We start from the raw sequence: 24005 nt of genomic DNA, 5'->3' as shown, positions 1-24005 counted from the left end.
TTGCACAAAAGTCTTTTTTATAATGTAGCCCAAAGTGGTGCTGGGCAGTTTACATTGGGACGCCCCCTCTTTCCTCTCTTAAGCCTCCTCCCTTTTGACTTTTGTCTTGTATAAGTAGGCAGGTAACAGATTACTTCTCATGTCTAAAACTGAGGAGAGGAGAGAAGAAGCAGCGCTCGCTAATCAGTACTAAAGGCCGTATTGTTTCTGTACACAAAGCAAATATATTATTATTGTTAATAAGGAAAAAGTTTATAGTTATATTAATAATAATAATGAGGATCCCCAAAGAAAAAAGATTCACCAATGAAATAATGTCACACCTGTGTCACTAACAGATACAACACTTTGACCAGCACAGAGAGAGAGAGAGAAAGAAAGAGAGACAGACAGAAAGGAAAAAGGGAGAGAAAGGGGGGTGGGGGGGGAGAGCAGATCTACTTCACTTTGAAACAATAGTATTTACTTATAAAAGTGAGTAAACTGGCTGGTTAAAAATGTCAAGTTCACTGTAATAGTACAGTAATAATATGACTGTAATAGTAAGTTAACAGAACAGGGTGTGTTACACTCTGTTCACTCATTATTTGAAGTACAATAAACATTAAACTTACATTAAAATTACAAAACTAAAATTACTGGTTACATATATATTTAAGTTAAAACTCCAAAACAGTTTGTTGAGTGTACATAAATAAATCACTCATCTGAACACCAGTCCGACTCCAGCACGATGTTGTGTGTGAAAAAATATGTGCCCAATATTTTGTTGGACCTGTCGGGCTGCAGAGGTTTCCTATTAAATGTGCACTCTTTTTTTTTTTTAATTGTCTGCATAGAAAATGCATGAAGTAGATACAGACCTCTTTACTCGTCCTGTGCGGCAGTAGACTAACAGCTCCCAAAAGCTGTCTGACGAAATTTAATGTGGTAGATTGATGCGATAATGTATAGAGATGCTCATTAGGTCTCGTTTTAATTTGTGTTATGGGGACACTGCAGCTCCTCTTCACAGCGGGGCTTCAGAGTCAGCAACACAATCTGTATCTACTACATTTATTTTCTTTGCAGGAATCACACAAAAAATGTGCTTATTGTGCACGATTACAAGAAAATGAGAGAAGAAATAGTTATGTTCACTGCACCACAGCAATACAGAGGAGGCCAGATGTTTAATTTGTGCTTTCAATAATGACACTGACTCTAAATACTCTGTTCTCTTCTTTCTTCTGTTCTCACAGCTTCACCCAGAGCTACACTAACTGTAAAACCAGAGAGTCCTGTGTTCACTGGAGAGTCAGTCACTCTGAAGTGTGAGATTAACACTCATGATGGATGGACATATCAGTGGTATAAACAGGATAAACAGAGTAGATGGACTGCAGTGTCTCAGTCTGTGTATTACACTGTAAACAGAGACACTCTCACCATCAGAGAAGATGCTGTGTTTAATGGAGATCAGTATCAGTGTAGAGGAGAGAGACGTAACAGACCCACATCATCACAGAACAGTAACTCTGTTACACTCACTGTAAAGGGTGAGTCCATTAACATTTATATTTTACATCTTTTCATGTTGACCACATATAAACACTTCAGTTAGTCAGTGTGTTGGAGACTGTAATGATTATTCTTTAACGGTGACACTTTCGCTGGTCTAGAACAGTGGTCCCCAGACCTGGTTGTGGAGACCCCCTTTGATCTGAACACTTTAAAAGAGACTTCGGAAGGTGTTTTAAGATGGGGTTCTGAAATTGTACGTAGGCTGTATGTGACATTACCGATAACCAATGGTGGACAGTAACAAAGTAATGGAATTCATTACTGTACTTAAGTAGTTTTATTTGTGTATCTGTACTGAAGTATTTCTGTTTTGGATGACTTTTTACTTTCACTCCACCACATTTCAAAGTCAAATATCTTACTTTTTACTTCACTTCATTATGCAAAATCTGTCGTTCCTTTTGGTTTGTGTGTGCATAAAAACGTAAGGTCAAAACGAAAGAAGCGCAAAGCAAACACACCAATCAGGGACAGCGCACACTTTGTTTTGAGCTTGTTTTGACCTGTTGGTCATACCGACCCAGTGCAAGCATATGGTCAGTGCAACAGAGTCAAATTCTAAAATTTTAAAACCTAAATGATGGAACTAACCTAACTTTGTGTAAAAAGACCACAACATAGAAATATGTACACATATGCAGTGACTAGCATGTGTCTTTTTTCTGAATTTATACAAACACTCTTTTATTCTATAGTAAATTTGTTTTGGCTAGTTTATGTTTATGAACAGAGACCTACAGATGCAATATAGTAAAGGAAAACTCATTGGTGAATCTGTGTTTAAAGCAAGTATTTATTAAACTTAAACTTAGCTACAAATTGCAAATAAATCTTAAACCGAAACTTTGCTTGTTTGCAAAAGGTTATTTCAGAGCCACTCGGTTCTACCTAATGGAAATTGTTTGCCTTCAGTGTTTTGTTCTTATGATAATTTTAATAGACATCAGTGTCAGACTAATTAATGACATTCTACTGTAATGTACATGATTTGTGTACTTCGTCCACCACTGCCGATAACGCAAGCAAAATGATTTGTCCTTTAATATATTTATTTGTTTGTTTATTTTTATAAGTTACATCAAACAGATTGTCATACAGCCATAGTGAGGTGAGAGATGACAATATAAACATCTAACTGACGCATCAAACCACTGACGCACACCCTCTCTCTGCTCTCTAGTTCTGGACGAGCTTTATGTAAATGAGTTGAGCTTTATGTAAATTATCTGAGCGGTGACCAATCAGATTGTTGATTTGTGTTGCAGTAACTGATTGTGTCTCTCAGTAACAGTGAGATTAAACACTGAAACGCTCACAGAGTGGGAGATATAACAGTTAATGAAACTTCATTACTACATTAGATGATTATTTATGAGTTTAAAATCAATATTAAGCTGCTTTGGGACTCAGAACTGATCTATAACTCTGCACAGACTTTCTGTCTTTGAACCTAAACCTGCATGTGTTTGAGTAACACAGACTCAAAGTGGTCAACAGTTTTCAGCTCACTGTAACGAAAATACTATGTTCACTTACACAGAGCAAATGTAACAGAGCTAAATATATTTATGTTTTAATGTTATAATTGCACAAAAGTCTTTTTTATAATCTAGCCTGTATTGGTGCTGGACAGTTTACGTTGGGACGCCCCTCTTTCCTCTCTTAAGCCTCCTCCCTTTTGACTTTTGTCTTGTATAAGTAGGCAGGTAACAGATCTCATGTCTAAAACTGAGGAGAGGAGCAGGGCTCACTAATCAGTACTAAAGGCCGTATTGTTTCTGTACACAAAGCAAATAATTCTACTTCACTTTGAAACAATAGTATTTACTTATAAAAGTGAGTAAACTGGCTGGTTAAAAATGTCAAGTTCACTGTAATAGTACAGTAATAATATGACTGTAATAGTAAGTTAACAGAACAGTGTGTGTTACACTCTGTTCACTCATTATTTGAAGTACAATAAACATTAAACTTACATTAAAATTACAAAACTAAAATTACAGGTTACATATATTTTTAAGTTAAAACTCTGAAACAGTTTGTTGAGTGTAGATAAATAAATCACTTACCTGAACACCAGTCCGACTCCAGCACGATGTTGTATGCGAAAAATTATGTGCCCAATATTTTGTTGGACCCGTCGGCCTGCAGAGATTTCCTATTAAATGTGCACTCTTTTTTTTAATTGTCTGCATAGAAAATGCATGTAATAGATACCCTTCAGACTGCAGAGATCTAAAAATGTTCTTCAGGATACATTGGCATCCAGAATGCTTGCTTTGTTTGAGTGTGATCTTTTCAGTTTTAAATTTTGTTTATTGTTTGGCTTTAGACATTCAGTTTTACTGAATGACTATTCAGCTTCTAAAAGATATAAAAATGGCTGAATCACTGCATGTTTGTGTACATTCTGGGGGACGGTATTCCCAAAATAATTCCATATTGAACCAGGCTGAGCCCGGATCTGTACATGCCCAGGCAACACCCTGAGCTTTATTGATGGTTATCCTGTATGAAGAGGTGAGGAGAGGAGAGAAGAAGCAGGGGCTCACCACACTGTGAAAAGTGGCTCATCAGATCTACATTAACAAATAAACTAACTAGTTTTATTCAACCTAAATAAATACTTTGAATGAACAATTCTTTCAATGTAGTTTTTTTTTTTTTTAAGTTGAATAAAACTAGTTCATTTACATGTTACCACATGAAGTAATTTTTAGGTAGATCTGATGAGCCACTTTTTACAGTGTAATCAATACTAAAGGCTCTATTATTTCTTTCATCTGAATAAAACACTCACAATGAAAACACAACACAGAGTTCCTTTATCAATGGCAGTGCTGTCAACATCCACCGGTTACAGAGCTATGGCAGATTTGAAAATATAATAACACAAACTCCACTCAAAACAAGGGCACATCTCAGCAAACATGGTCAGATTGTGACAACCTGATGTTTTTGTGCTCACAGCACTGAAATGGAATTCCTATCTGACAAACGTTAAATGTTATCTGACAGCATCCTAGGAAGTTGTGACAACAAAGTAAGTAAGTAAGTAAAGTTTATTTATATAGCGCTTTTTACAACAGGTGTTGTCACAAAGCAGCTTTACAAGGAAATGAGCATTACAAAAAGAAATCCGGGTCCAAGCCCCCATGAGCAAGCCAGTGGCGACAGTGGCAAGGAAAAACTCCCTAAGAGAAACAGGAAGAAACCTTGAGAGGAACCAGGACTCAGAAGGGGAACCCATCCTCCTCTGGTCGACACCGGATAGTAAACATTGTTAGTATGAAGTATTGTAGTACAAAAACAGGGTAAAAGGTGAAGGAAACAATTAATTTGAATAGTTCAGTTCATGCTGCTGCAGCAGCAGCATCAGTGGGGTCAGGTTGTGGGGGTGAGGTTTGCACGGTGAGCAGTGGCACCCGATCAAGGCAGCAGAGGCAGCAGCATCAGCAGCAGGATGGGCAGCTGTTCAACTCGGCAAAGGAAAGAGAGGAAAAACACAGTCAATGGGTGATTGATTAATTTGAATTAGTTTGAATGATTGATTGGTTCAAGTGAATAATTTTGATTAGTTCATGTAGCAACAGCAGTAGTATCAGTGGGGTCAGGTTGTGAGGGTGAGGTTTGCACGGCGTTGTACAGCAGGAGGCTCAATGTTGGTAACCCGGTCCAGAGGGCTGGCGAGCAGTGGCACCCGATCGAGGCAGAAAAGGCAGCAGCATCAGAACGCACAGGATGGGCAGCTGTTCAACTCGGCGAAGAAAAGAAAGGAAAACACACAGAGAGGAAAACACACAGAGAGTCAGTTCTGTAATGGGTGACCGATCAATAAATTACAGTGTTAGCAGAGACTCTGGCAGGTATAGAACTAACAGGGAAAACTAATTACCAAAGGCTTGAATATACAAGTACGTTTTTAGCCTAGACTTAAACACTGAGGCTGAGTCTGAGTCCTGAACATTAACAGGAAGACTAATCCAAAGCTGGGGGGCTTTGTATGAGAAAGCTCTCCCCCCTGACGTAACTTTATTAATTCTGGGTACTAATAGTAAGCCAGCACCTTGTGATCTAAGTAGGCGGGATGGTTCATAGTGGGAGAGAAGTTCGCTCAGGTACAGCGGGGCGAGTCCATTTAGTGCTTTATAAGTCAGCAAGAGAATTTTATAATCAATCCGAAATTTTACTGGCAACCAGTGTAAGGCTGATAAAACTGGGCTGATATGGTCAAACTTTCTGGTTCTTGTAAGAACTCTGGCTGCAGCGTTCTGGACCAACTGAAGCTTGTTAACGCTTTTGCTGGGACATCCAGCCAGCAGGGCATTACAGTAATCTAGCCTTGAAGTAATAAATGCATGAACTAACTTTTCTGCATCCTGTAGAGATAATGCATTTCTCAATTTAGCAATATTGCGAAGATGCAGGAAGGCTGTTCTAGTAATATTAGTTATATGTGTGTCGAAGGACAGATCAGGGTCTATAATGACACCAAGGTTTTTTACATATGAGCTTGATGCAACTGAGAAATTGTTAAGTTTAAGTGTTAAATTAGACAGTTTGTTTCTGGCTGCTTTTGGACCAAGAAGCAGAACCTCTGTTTTATCTGAGTTTAGAAGGAGAAAGTTACTCGACATCCAGTCCTTTATGTCTTGTATACAGTCTTCAATCTTGCTAAGTTTAATTCTATCATCTGGGTCGCTTGCTAAGTATAACTGAGTGTCATCGGCATAGCAGTGGAAGTTTATGCCGTGTCCACTGATAATGGTGCCCAGTGGTAGCATATATAAAGTGAATAATACAGGTCCTAAAACAGAGCCTTGTGGAACACCATATTTTACTTTTGTGAGAACAGATGATTCACCGTTTATATTAACAAACTGATACCGATCAGTGAGGTAGGACCTGAACCAGGAAAGAGCTGTTCCTGTTACCCCTACAAGGTTTTCTAGTCTGTCTAGTAAGATAGTGTGATCTATTGTGTCAAATGCCGCACTAAGATCGAGGAGGACTAACAAGGACACATGATCTTGGTCAGAAAATAATAATAGATCATTTACAATTTTTACTAGTGCTGTTTCTGTACTATGCTGTGGCCTAAAACCAGATTGGAATTTTTCATGTATTTGATTCCTATGTAAAAAGGAGCTTAACTGTTTTGCTACAACTTTTTCCAAGATCTTCGATATAAAGGGGAGATTCGAGATGGGTCTATAATTTGAAAGTTCGCATGGATCGAGGTTCGCTTTCTTAATCAGCGGTCTAATTACTGCTAGTTTAAGAGATTTTGAGATGTACCCAAGGCTAAGAGAAGAGTTTATTATTGACAGAATAGGCTTGGTTATTTCTGGCAGAATTTCCTTGAGTAAACCTGTAGGAATCGGTTCTAGCATACAGGTAGATGATTTCGCGGAAGAGACTATTTTAAATAGTTCATTTTCTTGGAGTAAGGTAAACGATTCCAGCCTCTCTGCAGGAATTATAATACTTTCAAGGTTGAGGCTGGCATTATGGGGAAGCAGGTTTCTAGAGTTTAATTGCGTATTCTGAATTTTCTGCCTAATTTTTTCAATTTTATCACTAAAGAAATTCATAAAATCGTTGCTGCTATAGGCTGATGGCATCTGGGGTTCACTAACTGTTTTGTTCTCTGTTAGTTTAGAGATTGTGCTGAAAAGTAATCTAGGATTATTCTTATTGTTTTCTATGAGAGAGGAGAGATAAGCTGATCGTGCTGTAGCAAGTGTTCATCTATAGTCTGTAAGGCTCTCCTTCCAGGTGGACTGGAACACTTCTATCTTAGTCAGGCGCCATTTACGCTCAAGTTGTCCGACGTTCTGTTTTAAAGCCCGAGTGTGATCATTATACCAAGGGGCGAGTTTTTTCTGCCTTACTATTTTACTTTTTAATGGGGCCACACTATCTAGAGTAGATCGAAAACTATCCTCTAAGAGCTTGGTCATAGCATCTAGCTCAGTAGGATTAGATGGACAGCTGAGAGCGGCTGATAATTTAGGAAGCAATGTGGACGAGGCAGCAAAAGTGATCGGTAATATGTTCTTATTACATCACATCCTCCTAGAACCCTTCATAGGTTCTGTTATGTTGTGTGTGGAACTTCATGGAATCTTGCTGAGTTGCCATCATGTAGTCATAACGCTGAACAGCAACTTTACTAAATACATGTTACTGAATGTGACATGTATTTAGTAAAGTTGAAAAAGTAGACAAATTAGACAACGTTGTGAGATAATGATGTGTGTTTACTGGGATCGATCTTTACTCTGCTCAAATTAATCTAAAGTTCATAACATTTTATTATCATTGTAATGATAATAATAACAATAACAACAAATGATTATTATTGCTATTATTATTATTGATGTTTTGTTGTTGTTTTTATTATATTATTATTATTATTGTTATTATCATTATGTTGAGATGTGCGCTTGTTTAGACCATTATTCATAAATCTGACTATAACAGACAGTGTTATGTTCAGCCTCTGACTGTAAAATGTGCTCTGAGACTTTCTTCTTTCTTCTGTTCTCACAGCTTTACCTACTGCTACACTGACTGTAAAACCAGAGAGTCCTGTGTTCACTGGAGAGTCAGTCACTCTGAAGTGTGAGATTAACCCTCGTGATGGATGGACATATCAGTGGTATAAAAAGAATAAACAGAGTAGATGGACTGCAGTGTCTCAGTCTGGGTATTACACTGTAAACAGAAACACCCTCACCATTAAAAAAGATGCTGTGTTTAATGGAGATCAGTATCAGTGTAGAGGAGAGAGACGATACAGACCAACATCATCACAGTACAGTGCCTCTGTTACCCTCACTGTAAAGGGTGAGCTCTTAACTATGATTTGTACTAAATTAAATTATTAATACAGTGTAGCAATTTGAAGTATTGTGGTGTGTCCACTGACCATGTTTCACAGCTCTGAAATCTCTGGAGTGACCAAATGGTCTCACATTTATCTCTAATATAAGCAGAGTTGCCCACAGGGAGCATTTAGTACGATTGGTCTGAGTAGAGCTACACTAAAATCGGCCACACTGTTAGCCTGATCAACAAGACTGAACTAATTCAGACATAGTCAGTACTTTTAAATACTGTTTGGACTCAATTAATCAATTTCTCACACATTTTAACTTGGTGAGTCCTAGTAAACTGCGTTGGGCAAGATTTCTGGAATAGATATATATAAGGGTTAATCCTACTAATAAATATCCTTCCACTAACATGTCACATACTTTTTAATGGTAATCATTATTCATATTTTGAACATACATTTTCTGACATATATTAATCATTAATATGAATAAAATAACCCATTTTGATATTACCCAGAGCTACACTGACTGTAGAACTCAAATGGGGCCCCGTGTTCACTGGAGTCAGTCACTCTGAAGTGTGAAATAGAGTCTCACAGTAACTGGAGATATCAGTGGTATAAAGGCAGCAGTAGAACTGCAGTCAATCAGTCTCAGACAAACACCTTCACCATCAGATCAGCAGCAGGTCAGGATCAGGATCAGTACTAGTATAGAGGAGAGAGATATTACAGACCCAAATCATCACCAAACAGCAATCCTGTTACTCTCACAGTGAAAGGTAAAATTTTAAGTAAAATATCATCGCTGTAAATTGTGTTACTTAAAATCATTTAATTCATGTAAAATTAGATTACTAGTACAAATACAGCAAATGTACAGTACAGTACATGAATGCTGTCTTTGGCAATATAAATATGGAATTCCTGAAGACCAATATGAATAAAAAAGTCTAAAAGAGTCTAAATTTCACTTTATATTTTCTGCTTGTTAGCATACAAAAAAGAGCTAAAAATATTGTTAGCATCACTCGTACAATTTAAGACTCAAAAACCTCAAAAATGTGTTTGGTAGATAAATTGAGTGTTTAGGTTGGGAGTTTAGTGTCTGCACTGTCTGAACTGTGTGCTTCATCTCCAACTGCAGAAAAACCTAAACCTGAACTCACATCAAGCCATAAAGGAGCTGCACGGTTAGGAGATCCAGTGGTTCTGTACTGTGAGCTGGATCAGTCTGCTGGATGGAGGTTTTACTGGTTCAAACACACACAGAACCCTGAGAATGAGATCAAGATTGAAACACACTCCTACAGAATCAGCTCAGTTAGTGTCTCTGATGGAGGACAGTACTGGTGCAGAGCTGGGAGAGGAGACCCAGTCTACTACACTCACTACAGTGATGCCCTCTGGATAAACGTTATTGGTGAGTAAAAGACTTTTTGCCACTGATCTGGAGCTAAACACGGCCTATAGACTGTATACAGACAGCAGAGCTTTAATATACACAGCTTCATGATCAGTGCACCTTTAACATTTAAAAGTTTTATTAAGGCTGTGTGGGAACTTCATATCAAGCCTGCTGTGTCAACAGGAAAGGATAAAGTAGCACAAGGCTAGTTTGTCTGACTAGCTGTCTAAAAGGAAAGTTATATCGTTTTATCAAAACTCTGATTCTCGCATAACTCAGATGTGAACAAAGTCAGAGTGATTTTATGTGGGATGGTACATTTTAGAGAAACTTACTCACTTATTATTTATTTATTTACAGTGGTGATGATGGGAACCAGTGGTCGCAATGTCTACAATTTAATGTACTGTCCTAAAACTGCAGTGAAGCTACACATGGTTTCCAAAATGTTGACAGTGATAAAATAGTGGTGAATCTAAAAAAAAGTTGGGTTTTTTTTTGTATTGTTTTGTCTCATAACATCATGCACGTATTTTGGACTTAAAAATGCATTTTAGGCCAAAATCTTCAATAAAATCAAAACCACAATTAAACAATATCTTGGGCATCAGGCAATGTCTTCATAACCATTTCAGACTTTAACAGCGTTATGAGCGATTTAGAGACCAATATCATGTAATGTATGTTATTTTTATCCCCATAGGTCCACTTACAATGCTTGTGTGGTTTTGTGTTCCAAAAATAGCCATAATTAAATTTAAATTTTACATGACCATCATCCAACTTCTCTTTATCCCTTACAATTAAACTGGCTGTTCTTAAGTGTACATTTAATACTGATTGGCTGCCTGACATTGCACCTCATTCAAAAAGTCACACAGTGGCCCAGACAGAAACACTCCCTATGACTTTAGTGTGAATGGGTGGGGCTAAACTGCACAAAATATATTTAACCCCTTAAAATCCCAGGCTTATTACATACTAAGGCTTATTATTCAGTAACTACAGGGATTACAGTGCAAACTAGTTGAGCTATTCTTAGGTTATAGAACAGTGTTTACATGACATGAGTCATTTAAAAAATGTGTTTTTTTTTCTGAAGAATTAAAGTGACTTTGTCTCTTATTGTCAGTCACTACTTGTATATCAGTGTGAGTTTTGGCCATTTTTCCTGAAGCAAAGTGCAATATATCAATAAATAAACACAAACACACATATAATTAATATATATATATATATATATGTATATATATATATATATATATATATATATATATATATATATATATATATTGTAACAGGTTTTGCCATTTTTAATATTATTATTGCTAGAACCTTATGTGAGGGTGTGAGGTAACCCGGATTTATTTGAAGTCTACAGACCAGGGCAAGGGAGAGAAACGCTCGCACCAAGGATGCTTCAGAAAAGGGAATTTATTGGCTAAATATCAAACTACTTTTGGACTACATTCAATGATAAACAATAGAAAATAAAACAAGAAAACAAAACAATACAAAGTGATAGTAATGAAAGACAAAATAGCTCGAGTAAGTTAAAGTGATTCACGGCTAAATGGTATGAGGCAGTGTGGTTTGGGGAGTCGCTTGGGAGAGCCTCTAGAGAATTAACCTATGCCTGGACGGGAAGAACTATATGGCTGGATGTACCTATAAAAGTTCTCTTATTAAATAAATTGGCGTCAGGGCCCTGAATGCAAATTGATGGTTCCAGCTTACGTGGGAGTCGGGGGCTGATTTCAGGAGGGGTTGTCTCAGGACAGACTCGATCGAAGGCTGGAGCTCACGCGGTGGTTCCTCTCCTAGCTGGCCGTGGATGCTGCATCTCCGTGCGGGCACGCGCCTTCCCGTCAGTGATTGGGCGGAGGCGTCTCGTGGCCGTCTGACAGTGGAGCTTGGGCGGCCTTTCGAGGGTCGATCTGTTCACAGATCAGTGCGTGGCTCTGGGTGCGATGCTGGGTCTCCGTGGCGACCGAACCGCTCCCACTCCGCTGGCGAGGTTCAGGTTGCAATCAGGGTTCTGAGGCTGGTGATACTAATTTAGCTAACTAACTACCTCTCTTTAGCAGAATCGAAAGTTATGGATATATCCTCCCGGGCCAGACAAGAAATATCCACCTTCCTTCTCTGAGGGTGGTTCAAACTTAAGGTGTGTAGACGAACAGGCAAGTTACAAAACAAACAAAGGTTTCAGATCTGAAAATTTAGCGTCCTAATACTTCTGACCTGTCTTTCTGACCTAGGCCGGCACAAACTTAGAAACTTTTGTTGCGAACGCAGGAACTCACTAAATTTTATGGTGCACTCTGGTTTTGCTCGGCTGGAGACCCTACCCTTTGGAGGTGGTGCCAGAGTGCTGATAGGTTCTCTTCACCTAAGGTTCTCTGATTGGTTGTGCATAGTTTGAGGAATGCCTTCCCCAAAATTACTGCCTCCTTTGTTTCAGCTAGTTTAAACAAAGAAAAAGAACATTTCTATATCATCCAACTGGTTCTCGATTCAGCAGTAAATCTGACTGAGTCTGGGGTTGGGGGTATTAAGCCGACAGCTTTACGCCTCACTCTGAGACTTGCTGGAGCCAAAAGGCCCTTAACTTTTGGGTAAACACTCTGCTTGAGGTAGAGTTTCAGCCAGTGTTCGCTACTCTCTCTCTCTCTCTATATATATATATATATATATATACATACACATATATATGTACAGTTTACACCTACCTTACCCTCCTTATGTACAGGTACTGTTCCAAAGTTCTAGGCACTGGAGCAAACTGTTTAGTTGGTGAGCTATTAAGAAGAACAATGGTTTGCTTCCAGTTGTCAGTTGTTGCCTCCAGCCATTGCACAGATTTGTCTGGAGAAGTTGGTTGAGTGAATACGAAGACAGACATAAAATCACTACTCATTGTAATAATAATATTGTATTTATTCTGTTGAGTGTCACTTTGAGCAAATAAACACCTACTGACCAATTAAATCATCTTTTTAAGTATAATTTATGATTTGAGTGCCAAAAAACATAAGCACAATTCAGTACATCATCTAAAGGAGAGATAGCAAAAATTTAGGACCTGGTCAAATTACATGTTGCTGACCCAAGTTAAAACTATAAGTTAACACATTCTCTACGGAGAACAAACCTCCGCACATCTTCACGCACATTTACTGTTGATTTGCAGAATTTAACATAGTATAAACAAACAAACAAACAAACAAACAAACAAACTGTGGCTTGTGCAAAAACATATGACAAATATTATAGTTTGCTTTGTTTTTCCCCCCAACATTTTAAATTCAGCAAAGAAATAAAGTAGTGCACTAAAATTCTGCAGACATGTCTGTTTATGTGTGTTCTCTGTAGAGAATGTTGCCTTGTGTTTACTTAAAAAATCAACTTTTGTATACAGCTGTAGTCATAGCTTATTATGTGGAGCTCACAGTTCAAGAGGTGATTAGGATGATCATTTTCATCTACTAGCACACATTATAATAACTGGGGTTATTAAGGCTGTTATTCCTTCACTCACTGGAGTCTCTGGGCATTATGTGTGAGGCTGGAATGAGTCAATGATCAGACTGTACTGTAGGGATGAGAAGATCCTTATAAAGAACTGAACTGAAAGACTGAACAATTGTTAGCCTGTTGTCACTTTGTTGTTTCTCTCTAGCCCTTAAATTTTCATTTGTACTCATTTACATGGAAACTGTGAGGTTAATCTACTGTGTATTAGACTCATGAGGCTCAAGGAATACTTTTTTTGTGTTAAACATGTTAGATATGTAAATGAACTAATGGAAATAGTCCAAAATGACCTGGATATAAAGTTATGACTTCTTATATTAAGGTACATAAAGATATGAGATTTGATAAATCAGCATGAAGTTGCACAAAATCTTCACTGTATTTTTCAGGTGTGACGGTCAGTCCCAGCAGAACTCAACACTTTACTAAAGACTCTCTCTCACTGAGCTGTGAGGGACAGAGTGACTCTACTGGATGGAGAGTGAGACGATACACACACAGTGAGAAGGTGTCAGATTGTTCATCAGGCTGGGGATCAGCTACAGGATCTACATGCAGCATCAGCTCCCTCTACACATCCCACACTGGAGTGTACTGGTGTGAATCTAGAGAGAGCAGCAGTCGTGTCAACATCACAGTGACCAGTGAGTTTACTTTATTCTATCACTATCAGGAGTTCAATATACAAGACTAGAGTCTTTCAAGTGGATTTAATTATGTTAAAGATTTGGATGAAGCCATATTTGGATTGGTTTAGTTCATCAAGGAGACGTCAGCAAATTTTACTCATCTCCTCTGTATTTAAACGTTTGTATTCATACAGCCATAATCTTGTGAGTGAGTTTATCTGGGCTGTATTTTTCCACAAACCATTTTGTTTGAATCACACATAGACATATTGTCACAAAAATGTAAAAGTTAATTATTTTGTGAATATTAATAATGAGTCTGAATTATTAAATATTTAAACAAGCTTGAACAATTAAAAAAATCAAATAGTAAATTAGGATTTTAATATGCAAATTAGCTTGTCTAACATTATACATCAAAAGAACCATAAGATATCTAAACTCTTCACAAGAGGGCAGTGAAGAGCCAGCAGCTTACATTTTGGTCATCTTAAGTTTGTTATCTGTTTAATCCAAAGACGGAAGAGACTACTAAAGCTCATTTAAGACTACAGCACACTTTACTAGAAGCTCGGCACCACCTAAGGGTCTCTAGGGCTGAAGCAGATAGTATAATGCGCACCTGTAGCATATAACAAATATCACAGAAAAGCTAAATATCAAACTTTTAACATCTTCTGGTGATTTTTTCAGGTTTAATATCAGCAAACTAGCTTTCACAAACTTGCTGTTTTCCAGTTAAACAGTATGAGATGAAATGCAATGTGACGAGATTAATACTAAAAACAGACATATTAGTCTGTTTATCTAAATACATAGTATGTTTATCTAAAAGACTTCTATCTTTCTCAGTGTAAACTTCAAGTCACGTCACCTACAATAATAGAGAAATTCGGAGTGGCGTCACTGTCTTTGGTCACTGTCTCCTGATGTATCCAGCATACGGAAGCCTGTAGCCTTGGTTTTTTGGGGGCTGTCCAGGCACTCCAACTCAAAGTGGCCAGCTAGTCACAAGCGTTTTTTTTCTGTGCTGACCGGTCAGATCAAAAGGAAGGCTGGCCTTTAGTGGTGTTTGCAGTTGCTGAGTACCCTGAACTGTGTGATAAAAATTAACATGACAATAAATAAACAGTGTCTTTTTTTTTAGTTTAGATTATTTTTACTGGCATCAGCACATTTCCTCTGTATTTTCAGTAAATCAGTTTTTAAAAGGGCAAGTGACAGAACTTTCTGCCTCTACATTTGAGAACCATAGCTAGCACAACTGATTGACAGTTATGACGCTGCTTTCACTTAGCAACAGGCAGACAGAAGCATCTAGAATATCAAATTTGATTGAAATGCCCAACTCCAGTCAACACAAAATAATGCTTTATTAGTTGCTGTTATAAGTACCCCTTTAATCAGCCTCCGGCATCTCGCTTTACTGATTTACCTGATTCCTTTTTTTTTCTCCTCCTGCTAATGCACTGCTAGTGTAGAGAAATGCAAGTTCTACCACCCAGGATCAATAAATGATTGAGCATCCGCTGTTTCCCCATTCTGGAACTAATTAATATGGATACAATTGCTAGGAGACCAAATAGAGCACTAAAATGATCAAATAACTGTGAGACTGCTTCCAAAATCACAGGCACTGACCTCACACAATGTCAGGACATTTATCTTTTCCCCCTGCACAGGTAAATTTTGTAACATAGTGTAGCTAGTAAAATGTATAAATCACATCTCAAGTATATATATTATACAATATTCTGGTGATTTATTTATATTGCAACATAACACTGTATTCAGTAGTTTATTGTGTATGTATGAACCCACTTGTGACATTGATCTCTTACACTCTAGACTGTATATTCATGGTGTAATGTTACTGTAATTTCTGCCATCTACCTCATTCTTTACTGCCAGTCACCTGGACTGTTTGGTGTCACTTCTTTATTTATTGTTACTTCTTGTCTGGTGTATTTGTCTAGTATGCGCAATATCCTTCTTTGTTAGTGCGATACCTCCCTCCCCTATTGCCCCCTGTGTACTTCTATTAATAATTAAGCTTTTATGTGTAAAAGCATGCTCTAGTGTAATATACATATGAAAATAAATCAGTCTCGAAATGAGACCACTGATGAGTTAGTTCAGTGAAAAACAGTAGGTAATTCTGTTTGTATATTTAGAGAAAGAAAGAGACAAAATACTCTGTACACAGAAAACAAAGTTGTTGGATACACACAATTTAAATGTGTACATTGGTTCCACACAAATGAAATGTTACATGATTTAAAATTGAACAAAAGAGGAAATTACTCCAGGACTAAACTACTAAAAACCTTTTTTTTCTACTAAAAAGCTTATCATGTGAAAATACAAAAAGAATTTGGATCAATCCCAAATTTACACATTTATATCTGTCACTACAGAGATCACACACATATTCTCAACACATTCTTTCCTCAGTGTTGGCTTACTGTTTCCTACAGATGGTTCTGTAATTCTGGATAGTCCTGTTTATCCTGTGAATGTGGGAGATCCTCTGACTCTGCGCTGTTTATATCGTGACCCAAAGCCCTCAAACCTCACAGCTGGGTTCTATAAAGATAGATCACTCCTCCAGACTCAGACTACAGGAGAGATGACCATCCGTAAGGTCTCAAAGTCATATGAAGGTCTCTACCATTGTAAACACCCAGAGAGAGGAGAGTCACCACAGAGCTGGATCTCAGTCAGAGGTGAGAAAACTATTTCATGTTATTTGCTTCTTTCTACCTTGTGATGGACTGGCGAGCAGTCCAGTGTGTTTCCAGCCTTCCACCCAATGACTGCTTACTTAGATAACATGTCTGTGTGTGTCTGTTTCTTTCTATACCACTACAATAAACACAGCTTTTAAATGCAAACTAAAGTCCCTTTCTGTCTCAGGTTCTGAATTTAATGGTGTAAAAGTAGCAGTGGTGGTGGTACTGAGTTTAATCCTGATCGTCATACTGGGCCTGTTTTGGTGGTACCAGAAGAAGAAAGGTTTGAAAACTACTTTGTATCTTTAGTGTATGTAAGTTCCCAAAAGGCAGGTGATTTCTGTGTATTGCAGTAGCTGTTGATGACATTAAGAGGAAAGTGAAGTAACTTGTGTCCCTTTGATGATGTTCATATTTCAAAAACTGCTCTAAAGTGAAAAGCATGCAAATATTTTTAACTTTTATCACTGAACCACTAAAGCTGAAGATGTAGAATCTCTGTCTTCTACAGGAAATCAGCAGAACACCAATCAGACACCAGACCAGAGTCAGAATCCAGGATCCACACTGCTGCAGACTGGTCAGTTTTTATTAAATAAACCTACCAGCATGCTTGCATTCATTCATTCATTCATTCATACATTTAAAGTCTTTTCACTAAAAAGATTGGCTTCTTGAGTTTTGCACAAGAGCTATTAGGCCCATGTAGCTAAAAACTAATGAAAGTCTATGTTAGTTTTTTTTGGGTGGCATAGACTTCTTTTATATACTAGCTCTGTAAATCAACTGCAGAAGTAAAGAAGCAATCTTGTCTTTGACACAGAATGTGATCAACTGTGAATGGGGTAAGGGCAAAATTTAGAATGAACTACAACCCCAATTCCAAAAAAGTTGGGATGCTGTGTAAAATGTTAATAAATGTAAATAAAAACAGAATGCGATGAATTGCAAATCCCATATTTTATTCACAATAGAACATAGAACATCAGAGGTTGAAAGTGAGATATTTTACCATTTCATGAAAAAAACATTTACTCATTTAGAACTTGATGGCAGCAACACATCTCAAAAAAGTTGTGACAGGGGCAACAAAAGGCTGAAAAAGTAAGTGGTACTAATAAAAAAAACAGCTTGAGGAACAATTTGCAACTAACTCACATGACTGGGTATAAAAAGAGAGGCAGAAGCAAAGTTGGGCTTCACCAATCTGCGAAAAACTGCATCTAGAAAATGTTCCTCAACATAAAATATTTATATATATATTTATATAAAATATATATTTTGGATATCCCACCATCTACAGTGCATTATATCATCAAAAGATTCAGAGAAACTGGAAAAATCCCTGTACGCAAGGGACAAGGCTAACAGTCAATATTGGATGCTCGTGATCTTCGGGCCCTCAGGTGGCACTGCATTGAAAACAGGCATGATTCTGTAGTGGAAATCACTGGATGGGCTCAGAAACACTTCCAGAAATCATTGTCTGTGAACACAGTTTGCCCTGCAATCCTTAAATGCTAGTTAAAGCTGTATCATGCAAAGAAGAAATCATACATAAACAGGATCCAGAAACACCACCAACTTCTCTGGGCCCAAGCTTATTTAAGATGGACTGAGGCGAAGTGGAAAAGTGTCCTGTGGTCCAATCAATCAAAATTTGAAATTCTTTGGGCTAAAGACCATTCAGCTTATTATTAGCATATAGTTTAAAAAGCCAGCATCAATGATGATATGGGGGGCCATTACCACATGACATGGGTGTCTTGCACATCTGTGAAGGCACCATTAATGCTAAACAAAATATACAGGTTTTGACAACATATGCTGCCATTCAGATGACATCTTTTTCAGGAAAGGCCCTGCTTATTTCAGCAAGACAGTGTAAAACCACATTCTGCACCTACTACAACAGCATGGCTGTATAGTAAAGAAGTTAGGGTGCTAAACTGACCTGCCTGCAGTCCAGACCTGTCACCACTGAAAACATTTGGCGCATTACAAAATGAAAAATACTATGAAGTAGACCCCAAACTGTGTAGCAGCTGAAATCCTATGTCAAGCAAGAATGGGAAAACCTTTCACTTTCAAAACTACAGCAATTGGTCTCATCACTTCCCAAACACTTACATAGTATTGTTAAAAGAAGAGGCGCTGAAACACAGTGATAAATATGCCCCTGTCACAACTTCATTGAGATGCGTTGCTGCCATCAAGTTCTAAATGAGTTAATGTTTTCCATGAAATGGTAAAATGTCTCACTTTCAACATCTGATATGTGTTCTATGTTCTATTGTTAATAAAATATGGGTCAATGGGATTTGCAAATCATTGCATTATGTTTTTATTTAAATTTATTTACATTTTACACAGCATCCCAACTTTTTTGGAATTGGGGTTGTATTTCTTTAATAGGCACATTTATAACAATGTTGATATGATGAACGCAGATCAAATTCATATTATTTTCTATGCTTAAAACTGAACTTTGACCATGTAAAACACAAATTTGACACAGTAGAAGAGTGACTCTGACTGCTCTAGATCATTCTGCAGCTGGCTCCAGCAATCTAACTTATGCACAAGTTAAGACAAAGAAAAAGAAATTCAGAGGAAAAGCTAAAAACTGCATTAACAAAATCTGTTTTGTACTTAAATTGGCTTCAGTGTCTAAACTGGTTTCTGTATTAATTAATGCAGCAACACCATCAGATGATGTGACATATTGTCATACCACACTTTACACCAAACATGCCCTGACTGATAAACTACTTTGTGGTCATTATATATTGCTGCTGTCAGAAGAAAACCTTGTATCTCCATTTTTGTAGTTTTTCAGTTTTTGACATAATTTGAAAATGCCTATTGCTCTTTACATTGTATGTAAATTCCATGATGAATGGACCAAAAGAAACGGCCCAAAATGACTTGGAAAAAGTCTGGTTCTATTGACTTACATTAAAAATAAAGTCGTCCGACAGCAGCCATCTATCTATCTATCTATCTATATATATATATAAAGACTAGTTTGTGAGTGAATGGTTAAGTAGAGCTGGGAATATGACAATATTTATCTTTTTCCTGATAAATTATGTAATATGTCTCATGCTATGTCATATATATCGTCAGTACTTCTACAACACTGACCAACTGCATGTTTCATTACAAAGAGCATAATTAGACAAACCAGCTGGGATTGGTGCAACACAGTATGTGAAATGTTAAATAATCATTCTATGCGAAGTCTTTGATGGTATTTTTTGAAATGTGGCACTATTAGCTCTTTTTTGCCAGTTCCAACATTTATGATGTCAGGAAAAAAATTGTTACATATTTCTTGAAGCATTGTGATCTTATGTTTTTGTCATATTGCCCACTTCTATGGTAACACTAGACTGTGGTTAGTTAAGTACTGCACGATGTGATTAAGTACTACGGTCTGTCCTTGGGTTTCAATACTTTCTTCAACATGCTCTCTCCAACTTCACCTCACAACTAGTGTTTAGCACCAATATTTCACAAGTGGCCATGTGCAGGACAAGTGGAGGAGGGAGGAAGTGGATTTTTTCAGAGCTTACCCCTCAGCTAGATGAGCTAGAATGAGCTAATAAGCTACAAAAACTTTGTAAAACAAACCATACTACAAATAGAACAGTTTGCACACAAAAATCAGTTTGCATGTAGCAAATTAAACAGCGTAGTTTTAAAATGAAAGCTTTTTATTGCTCCAGCGTAAAATCAGCTTTGACTCGGTTCCTCATCTAAAAAACCTCACTTGAGCTAATACAGTGATGGAACGCCCCTTTAGGAATTCGTCAAAGGAGAAATGGCGAATAGCAGGACAAGAGCATGTTTAACACAGTATAGAAACAGGAGGCCAGATTAAAGACTATATTTTGAGGAGTTAGTTTAAGGACTGTGAAAGCTGAGTGAGACTGGAGAAAAAAGCAGATTTTGTTTTCTCTTAGATTCTGGCCCTGAACCTGATGATGTGACTCAGGACAATTTGCTTGAGGGTAAGATAAAAAAAAGTGCAAATTAGTAATGACAGATGATTAAAATAATCACTATTAATTACATTAGTCTTATTTGCTCAATTTTTATCCAATAGATGTTAAAAGTGCATTTTGTTATAGTTATAAACAAACTTAATAAGAATATATTTATTACTTCCACATTATTTTCATTATGTTCACCCTGCATTCACATGAACCTGAACATGAAAATCACATGAATTCCACAGGATGAATGCAGTTTTCAGTTCTCATCATGCTCAGCCCAACTTTGAAAGCACTAATCTAAACATCTAAATCTAATTGTGCTATAAATCACATCTGTGCTGCTCATTCTTGGTTGATGCTAATTCAGTGTCATTGCTCTCCGTAGGGAAGAGCAGGGAGGGAGCTGATAGTGTCTACTTAGCTCAAACATCATCACAGCTGAGTGTCATAAATGACAAGTGATGGTGCGGGTACGAGAAAAAAATGTGTAATCTCAGTCAAAAGTTTGGGGACATTTAATTCACTTTCGAAATATTCTATTTTCTCTGTGGCGGCACGGTGGGGCAGTGGGTAGCGCTGTCGCCTCACAGCAAGAATGGCCTGGGTTCAATTCCTGGCTGGGCAACTGGGGTCCTTTCTGTGTGGAGTTTGCATGTTCTCCCTGTGTCTGCATGGGTTTCCTCCCACAGTCCAAAAATATGCAGTCAGGCCAATTGGACATGCTAAAATTGCCCCTAGGTGTGAATGTGTATGTCTATCTGCCCTGCGATGGACTGGCGACCTGTCCAGGGTGTATCCTGCCTTCCACCCAATAACAGCTGGGATAGGCTCCAGCACCCCACCGCAACCCAGAAGGATAAGTGGTTTAGATGATGTATGTATGTAGGTATGTATGTATTTTCTCTGTTCATGTTTAGTTATATGAGAGAAAGTATGAGTTTCCTTTGTAACATGAAACAGCTCTTTCCAAATATTTTGAGTATATTTTGCAACATTCAGCTTCAGGCTCATCAACATGAGTGCTAAATAATGACTGGACACTTTTTACAAACTAACACATATTGTTATTAATCTTTTGCTCCAAACAGGGTTTAGAGATAGTTAGACAGATGGATAGAAACGATATTGATCCTGAAAGGAAACGCAGCAACTAAATAAGGACTGTCCAAAATGTACAGTCATATGCAGAAGTCTGATTGCCCCGACCAAATTATATGCAAATAAGCTAGGAAATACACAATATCTACAGGAAACAAACTGAAATATGACAGTTTTAGTGCACAATTTCTGTTTACCTGCTGAGTTTAACATATTGGAAAACAATACAATGTAAAATGTGCCATAACTTCATTCAGGCCACATTTCATGTTTTATTTATTATTTTTTTTTTTAATATGATAAATTCAGCAAATAAACGGCAAATCTTCATTAAAATGTGCAGAAGTGTGTTCTCTGTAGAAAATATGTAACTTATTTACACTTAGAAAATCAGCAAAACATGTAATTTGACCAGGGTGCACAAACATACAACTGTATATTATGAACTTTAAAAATGTACAGATTTGTACATGATTTGAACAGCCCTGTGGGTTAGCAGATGTGTGCTTGAATGCAGGTGAATTTTACATGTGATATGACTTTTCTTTGTGAATAATTGCTTTTTCTGGCTTTTACTTCAGGTTCAGAATGAGAAACATGATACATTGCCCACATTTTATTGTTAATGACTGTAGAGCCCTTAAACACTGATAACTAACAAGCCAACAGAGCTCAGTAACAAAGTCTCAGCCGTCATGTATAACAGATGAATAAATACTGACTCAACACTATAAATTAGCAGATGTGTGCTTTATAGATGTGCTATAGATTTTTTCTGTTCTAATATTACTTTTGCTATCAGTAGCAATAGCAATAAAAGTCTCAATTATTTGTTATATATAGTGGTATCTTTGTCCTGATAGTGGAAAACACTGTACTATGAATTTTAGTTCACTAAACACTAATGTCAGAAATGAAAATAACAGCAAACTAGTAGTAATGAATCAGCACCTTTTCTGAAATGACTCCATTTCAAACTGTACACTTTTTCATTTGTATTTATATTATTTTAAATCTATACTTCACATAATGCGAAAAATCAAAAATCAATAAAATATTCTTCTCTTGTAGGTCCATGAAGAAAGCCTGGGTGCCTTAAATCCTCAAAAAGGAGTTCCTGAAAAGTGTCATGGCTGCCCAGATGTGTCCTCTGAGTTCTCTCGTAGGGAGAATGGTAAATGTGTGTATTAGAGAGTGTAATACTGGTGTTACTGCACTATTCAAAACTAGCCATTTACAGTGACACCTGATTGGAGATTTAAAGGTGCAGACAGAAGATACAGGATGTCAACTTCAAACCTTCATTTTAACATTTTAAAGTTCTACTTTCTTTCAGACGTTTCTGTAAATATTGTGTTAAAAGTCTAACAGTAAAATACTAATTTGTTGACTGTAACTCCATTATGCAAATTTTGACTGCTTTAAAAAAATCAAATATCCTGAATTTACTGCTGTACAGTCAGTGAGATTAACATGTCTTAGTGTGTTAGATGATCTTTTGCTGTTTGAGTGTGTGATGAGTTTCTTTTATGCCAATTTTTATCCTATTGGCTATAAATTCAATACAATTTTTTTATTAACTGCCACATGCTTGTATACATACTGTGTGGTAGCTTTAAAGTTTGACAAACATTTTTTTATTATTATTTCTATTTTTTATACTCTGGAGTTTTTATGTCTGTCATACTGTATTTAGGTTTATCCTTATGCCTATTCATTACCATTATCTTATCCTTATGCTTAACAATGCTTAAAATATTCATTAACTAGGAAAAAAATACAAAATGCAGACTAATTTTTTGATATTCTCATTCTAATCGTGATGTTTGTTTACTTTTTCGTTTTTCATCCAATTTAAGTTTCATAACAATGAATTCATGATCTTAAACAAGTTATTTGTTTAGTTAGATCTTTTACCTAACCTGATCAGTATTTAAAAAAAAAAATCATTTTTACCGTTTCCTGGAATTAACATAAATAAACATTTTTTTGGTAATCACAGCAGCTATTATATTCTGTTCTTTTCTATATTCATAGACAAAATTCAGCTTTGATCAGGGTCTGTTTGCAAAAAGTGTGGTTTAGTATAGAGTTAAAAATAGAGGAATGTGAAAATGGGGGTCATTGGCCAGCTATTCTGTAAGTTCCATGTTAGCTTGCTGTCCTGCCAAACACTTTTGTATGGGTCTTTATTTG

General features: G+C 37.1%; 1 pseudogene; it reads left to right on the top strand.

Annotated features, from left to right (window-relative positions):
* LOC118801914 overlaps positions 1–20726 on the top strand; it is a 62836-nt pseudogene extending 42110 nt beyond the window's left edge.
* Positions 20727–24005: the final 3279 nt, after the last annotated feature.

Source organism: Colossoma macropomum, unplaced genomic scaffold (genome assembly GCF_904425465.1).
Source record: "Colossoma macropomum unplaced genomic scaffold, Colossoma_macropomum, whole genome shotgun sequence".
Lineage (NCBI taxonomy): Eukaryota > Metazoa > Chordata > Actinopteri > Characiformes > Serrasalmidae > Colossoma > Colossoma macropomum.
Note: the sequence above shows the minus strand (reverse complement) of the source record. Positions and strands in the feature narration are given on the sequence as shown.